At 34.5% G+C, this 7,430-nt stretch overlaps 1 pseudogene; it reads left to right on the top strand.

Annotated features, from left to right (window-relative positions):
- Positions 1–540: 540 nt before the first annotated feature.
- On the top strand, positions 541–2,011 carry LOC136062424 (uncharacterized; annotated as a pseudogene).
- The last annotated feature ends 5,419 nt before the right edge of the window (positions 2,012–7,430 follow it).

The following is a 7,430-nucleotide window of genomic DNA, read 5'->3' as shown; positions in this document are numbered from 1 at the left end:
ATTTTACCAAATCAGCTAGCGGCGGAGATCATTGAAGACTTTTTCATTTTGTGAGCAGAGTTTGACTTGTGCTGCCAGCCTGCCATAATCTGTAAAGGGTATGTGTCCAATCTCCAATTATTTCGATCTATATTTTGATTTGGATTTGGATTTTGGGTACCATCTAGCGTTCTATAAATAAATTCCTGTTCTTTTTTTCTAAACAAATTGGGTGTTGTTATATCTTGTTATATGTTGATGTGATATAGATGGAAATTCAACATTTTTGCCACGATCAACATCCGTTGGTCTTCAATGAATACGAGAGAAGTGGAGGTCTTTGTGGGCGTGCTGTAAACCTGTATTGGGTCCTAGCTACAGCTGTATAAAATGCAAAAGGTACTACCATCATAAATCATGTGCGGAACTACCCCGTGAGTTGCAACATCCCTTGCACCCAAAACATCCTCTTATTCTCTTTGACGAATGGGAATTTTGTAAACACGAAGAATATAGCAAATGCAAAGTTTGCAAAGAAAATCGTGGGGAATACACTTATGGATGTTTCCGTTGTAATTTTAACCTTCACAACAAGTGTGCTTCCTTACCGCTCACCTTAGAATCTGAAGTCCACGACCACCCATTAACTCGCATTTGGAAGTTTATGAAGTTCACTTGCGACCTTTGTGGCAAAGAAGGCAATTTGCCCTTTCTTTGTGCTCAATGCCATTTCTGTATTCATGAAACTTGTGCTTCTTCTTATCTACGCAGAGTCAAAGCTATACGTCACAACCACCCCCTCCATCTCACCTACTCTTCTCGTGAAGTACCTCAATCTGATTCCCCATTTTGTCAACTTTGTGTTCAAAAAGTGGACATAGACTACGGGTTCTACTATTGTTCGAGTTGCGATTATGTTGCCCACCTTGATTGTGCTATGGACGAGAGAAATAGGGAGGACATAAATTTGCTTAAACTTACAGATGGGGAGTCCAATGAGCTAGAAATTGAAGATTTAGAGCTGGATAGATCTGTTGACTTAGCAACTTACATAATCAAAAAAATCAATTTAGGTGAGGATGGAATTGAAATTCCCACAGAAATCGAACACTTCAGTCATGAGCATGATTTAAAGCTTTCTGACGAGGTTGAGAATAACAAAAAATGCGATGGGTGCTTATGAGCCATTCTCCCTCCGTTTTATAGATGTGCCAAGTGCAATTTCTTTCTTCATAAATCTTGTATTGAATTACCTAGAAAAAAGCGACACCCACTTCATCAACATCCACTCACCCTCCTCGCAAAGGCACCTTATAGGAGTAAGTTATTCTGGTGTAATGCTTGTCGCCAATCTTGCAATGGCTTCACCTACCATTGTGAGAAATGCAAATTTGATCTTGATGTTCAATGTAGTTTGATCTTGGAAATCCTTTCCCATAAAGGACACGAGCATCTTCTTCGCCTCTCCACCACAAGATATTGTCAGAATTGCAATAGTTGTGACTCTAAAAGTTCCCAAGTATTACGTTGTATCACTTGTGAATTTTCGCTGGACTTTAAATGTGCTACACTACCACTAACTACAAGGTACAAACAACACGGGCATCCCTTTTTTCTCAGTTATGTTGTTGAAGATGACTCCGGTGACTATTATTGTGATATTTGTGAAGAAGAACGAGACTCAAAGCCTTGGTTTTATTATTGTGCAGATTGTAGCTATCCTGCTCATCCTGAATGTATTCTTGGGAAATACCCAAATATTAAGTTTGGAGGTGCTTATACTTTTGACTATCACCCACACCCACTCTCTATCATTGAGAAAACTAAGGACCACCCTGAATGTCACGAATGTGGTGAGCCTTGCCAAGAGTTTTTCTACCAATGTGCCATGTGTAATTTCAGCATTCACAGAAATTGCTTATGGAAACGACAGATGTAATTTTCATTTTCATTTTCATTTTGTACTACACTTAGTCCACATGATTTTTAGTCTGAGAAATTCCTCAAATGAGAATGCAGTGGTTAGTTTTAATGCTCTTTCATGGCATCATGATTCAGATAGTAGACAAATACATTGAACCAACTCATGGTTGTTTGTGTCTGGCTGTACCCTCCCATGTCCTCATTTCTTAGAAATAAGAAGTGTGTATATTATAGGATTTTCCGGTTTTTTAATGTTTTAGGGTACAATATTTAGAATGGGAAGTTGGCACTTAGTGTGGAACATTGAGTTCAGGGATGATGAACAATAATGGAACTAAGAGGCAAACTTCAGGTATTTATTATCAATTATGTAGCACTCCTTTTTCCTTTCTTTTCTGTTTCTATACAATTCAGACTCCATTCATTTTGCTTGATCCCATATTAAATTCTCCATCTCTTCTTCTCCTATATTAGGTGGGTGGCCACTATTTTGAATAGATAAATGAGCAATTAGATGCAAAACATGAATGCAAAGATTCAACAACATTTCAGGATATTATATATTTACATGTTTATCAACATCTATTATGTTATTAGTTTTAGTTATTGTTATTATCATTGTTACTATTATTTCTATGAAAGCGCGATTATCCATGATTAAAAAGTGCCCTTCTCTTATCATATATGGTGAGGTTCTTTTCTTTTGTCTTTTCTCAACATAAATTTTCTACATCGTCACAATAAGAATATTGGCTTGGTATCTTAATTCGACGGCACACTACATACTTTGTAAATGTTGATGTTAAGAACATGTTGACTAGGGAGTAATTATTGTTAATAAATTGGCTGGTTGAGTTATATTGTCTAATTGAATGTACTCTTAGGTAATCTTTAAAGCCTTGCTAGGCGTAGAAACTACTTCAACTCTTATTTGATAAGTTAAGGGTGTAGTTCAGAACATGTTAGTCGAACCTTCCTTCTTTGAGCAATGCCATTGTTGCATAGCACTTCCAAAATTTCAGGCTATTGTTACTTGTAATTTTGAAGTTTTTGTTCTATAACATCCACTCTTTATGTCCTTTTTGATCATACTTGTAGAATTTTTTGTTCAATAACAGAGGTTTGCAAGTGTAGTAACTGTAGTATACACTTAAGGTTATGTTATAGCTGTTGGGGTACTTTTGGGGCAGGAAAAGAAAATGAAAGCTGTTTCTTTCACTCGGTCAGGGGTAATAGTGATTTAATTGACAGTTTTTTTGCAACCTTGGTGTAGAACAAAGCTATTCTTGATCCTTTCAATGGGCTGCTAAACAAGACAGGTATAGATATCGCTGATTCTGGCAGAGAGTATCTCACATTCTGTTTTTTTTTACAACTTTTAAGAGTAAGCTGACATGCAATTCATTGAAACAAAATAACATATTGAGGAAATGGTACTTAGACATGGTGGTTTAGGATGATGTAGCCAATGGGGCTTCTTTCTTGCATAACCATGGGATGGAAGGCAAGATCATGAGACCCAGGGTGGTGTCTGTGTTTGTGTGTATAAGTTACCAATAAACTAAAGAATTGTGGGATTATCGTGTTCTATATCATTGCCTGTGAATTGTAAGAATTGGATCTGAGTCATATGTTGAAAAATTATTTTGGGACATGAGTAGAGAGAGGCCTACATTCAGTTCAGCTTTATATATAGATGGCAATTACTTGATCTGAAAACCTAACTTATGGTTAGCACTATGAATTCATTTTACTTCAATGGGTTAACACTATGGCTGCCAATGTTATAAGTCAGAACTGTATGATTTCATATCTTCAACCGGAAAATTAAAACCCCAACCTTTCTGAGATTTCTTACCCTAGTTATGTTTTGGGTTATAGGTTAGCAGTATTAGAGTATTGGAATTTGTTTACTAATGGAGAATCAATTTTCAAATCACAAGAGAAGGGAAATGTGATTTGATGATTGCCTTTTCCCCATAATAGGTACCATGTCACATTGCTAAGAGTGAGAGCTGAGTTTCTAATACTTAATTAGATGATTTTTTTTTCCTACCAGATTATTGGGTGGTTTTTAAGATTGATATTATAGCTTAAGTCTATTCTGTAGTCTTGCTTTTGTATGAAATGAAAATTTGAAGCATATAAGGAAACTTGAAATATACTTGTGTTGGAAAGCTTTGGGAATATATGCAATATATAGGTAATGATTTTTGTGTTCTATCATGCTAATTTGATGTCCAAGACCCACAATATTTTTTTTAATTTGTTTGCATTTTATTTAAATTGAGGGGGATCTCGTTAAGTTCTTTCTCCCTGTCCTTGTGATATGTTTTTTTATTGGTTTTAATTTTATTTGATTTGAGGGGGATCCCATTGAGTTCTTTTCCCCTCCCCCAATTTGGTTGAAAGACTAGTTTGCAAAGTAAATTATTCAACATGGTGTCAGGATTTAACAACAACTGAAGCTTATGTAAAGCTGGAAAAAGAGATAATTCACTCACTTGGAATGTAGCTTAGATGCATTTTCATGGTATGTTGTGGAGTAATAGTGGCATGTAACAAATGTCAGAGCTCTAATCCACCAAAGATAAAACATCCTCAAAATAATTCTCCTTTACAATGTATAATGCCATAAAAATAATAATAAAATCTTCAGTTCCACAAGATAATTCGTAACTATTGTCTTCTAAGAATATCTACTCCAATAATCCCTCTAATGTATCTATAAGGGGAAATAAAAGGGGGGTGGGGGTGTGATAACTCAATAAGTGAAATTCACTAACATTGGGGTGTAGGAACAAACCTTTCAAATAAATAATTCTTACCACAAATTCATAACTTGTAACTCATCAATATTTTATCATCAAATATTTCACATAAAAAAAATATCTTTATATTATGAGCCATCATAATATATATATATATATATCAATACCATTATATAAACAATTTCTTAGATTTTTCTCGTGGTCAATGTTTACGGCCCATTGATAGGGTTGTGTTGTCACCTTTATGAACTAGAACCTCATTTTCATTCATTTTCTTAAGGATGGCTCCCTTGGAACCTAAAAGTGCACTCTTTTGTTAAGGAGCTTCTTTTTTGGATCCTCAATAGTATACTCCCTTGCTAAGGAGCTATCAAATGTGCACTGTTCTCTTTTTCTGGGATTGTCCTTTGCTAAGAACTAACTACAGTATGATTGTCCCTTGCTAAGGACTAAAATACCACACTGAGTTTTTAATCAAAACTTGCCATAGGTTTTCAAAACATATTTAATATGCTCACAAAAATAATCCATTTGTAATTCTCAAAAATATAAAGATATATTTACACATACAAGTTTAAATAAATTTAGGTTGTCCCACAAGTTTTTCATAAAACGAGTAGTCAATATGCACATCAAACATTTATAAAATATCAATTTATATATAGAATATCAACATATTTCTTTGATATAGAATAGTTTAATAATCAAAACTGTTTTGGGAAAACCCCCAAAATTAGTAAACATCACTTACCTCTTATTTGCAAAAAATATGAGACCAACTCCCTTGAATCACAATAACTTAGTAGGATTAGAACCTAGCAACATCAAAAATAGGTCCATCAAGACACAATTTCCCACTCAAAAATCTATTTTCACACTTAAAAGGTTTTATCCTAGACAAATTGATATATCCAAAATTCGCTATTTATTCACCTAACTATCCAATTTACTTTCAGCTTTGATCAGATTTTTGGACTTAAAAATATTGCTGTCTAATCAGATTTTTCCATTAACGTAATCATACATATTCATGAAACTTCAATATGGCCGAATAATGAATATCTGATCAATCTGAATGTAATAGCCATAGGTTTTATTCATATCTATTCACTCTAATATTATATATATTCAATCTAATATTGGAAGCCACGTGATAGCCATAATTTATCAATCTAGTTGCCTAATATTCCCTTGATGCCGCTAGACTAGTATTTAGACAATAATAAGGGTGTGGATGCGTGTCAGTTTGACAGTGAATAAAGTGAGACTACAAACAATTATATGTAAACCACAAGGCACCCTTGTTCTAATATAATAATCCTAGCTTTAGATCCATAACAGCAGCCCCTATCTATATATATATATATATATATATTTTTTTTTTCGTCTATTAGGTACGCTAAAACAGATGCTATAAGAGTGGGAACAAAAGCTAGCCATTCAATATTTCAACCCTCCTAAGTTTAGAGTAGAGGAGAGCTATACCTGCAGTCTCCACTCCCAACCACAGTGAAGCAAAGCAAGGTTTAGTAGTGTGTTGCTAATGAAGCAAAAGGAAGCCCCATCAACAAATACACGTGTAGCTTAAGAAGTAAAAGACTAGCGTTTTTTTTAATTTTATTTTTTATTTTTTTTACGCTTATCAAGGCCCATATATTTACTTATGCAACCTCACTTAGGCTTCATATTTCATAGTATTTATCTTATTTTTAATATCTTAGGCCCAAATCAATTAAATCCATTTAATTGTGGGCCTCCTTTTTAATTTATGTATACGAATTTAATTAGTATCAAAATTAGTGACTGTTACTATGAAACACAACAGATGAATGAAAAAGGGGAGTTTTGAAGCCTTATATCAACAATGATATATATAAAATATGTGCAATTGAAAGTTTGGAACTTCTTTAATCCTATGATGGAAGGCAGGGTCATGGGTTCAAGATCCAGTGTGTGTGTGTGTGTATAAGTTACCAATCAACTAAAGAATTGTGGGACAATTATGTTTTATGTCATTGCTTGGTGATTCTAAGGACAGGGTCTGAGTCATGTGGAAAAAATGTTTTGGGACCTGAGTAGAGAGAGGGCCTACATTCACTTCAGCTTTATATATAGATGGCAACTGCTTGATTTGAAAACCTAACTTATAGTTAGCACTAGGAAAGGAATTCAACTGGATTCCTTTCACTATAGTTAGTATGGCTGCCAATGTCAGAACTGTATGAATTCATTCCTTGAACAGGGAAATTTAAAGAAGAAATCACATTCAAATGTTTCATAGATTTTTTTACCCCAGTTGTGTTAGATCATAGGGTAGCAGTATTAGAATATGTGCAATTGAAAGTTTAAAACTTCTTTAATCCTATGATGCACTCTTTTTAAGATATATACTAAAGAATACATTCTAAAAGTTTTTCTTTGTGGTTGTAATGCCAAAACAGTAATACAGATATGCTTTTGGTGGTGATTCAAATTGTTGTTCAGGTGTGTATTTAACTAGTTGCCGAGGATGTCATAATACAGTCATAATTTTTGTTTGTTACTTTGTTATCATCTTTGGAAGGCTCAGTAAAAAGAGTATGTGAAGAAATTGAATAGGAGAGTAGTTTGATGCTTTAAAGCTTAATGTTGAGCTCAAGAGTTGCTGCTTTGTTCTACGCTGGTGGCAATTCTCATGAATCCACCGAGCACAAAGAGGCGTCAATGCACTTGACAAGACCTGGGACATGTTGGAAGCAGAATAGGGATGGAGTATTT

This window comes from Quercus suber, unplaced genomic scaffold (assembly GCF_002906115.3).
Source record: "Quercus suber isolate HL8 unplaced genomic scaffold, Cork oak 2.0 scaffold_412, whole genome shotgun sequence".
Lineage (NCBI taxonomy): Eukaryota > Viridiplantae > Streptophyta > Magnoliopsida > Fagales > Fagaceae > Quercus > Quercus suber.
The sequence above is the reverse complement of the archived record's forward strand: the minus strand, read 5'-3'. Positions and strand labels throughout refer to the sequence as shown.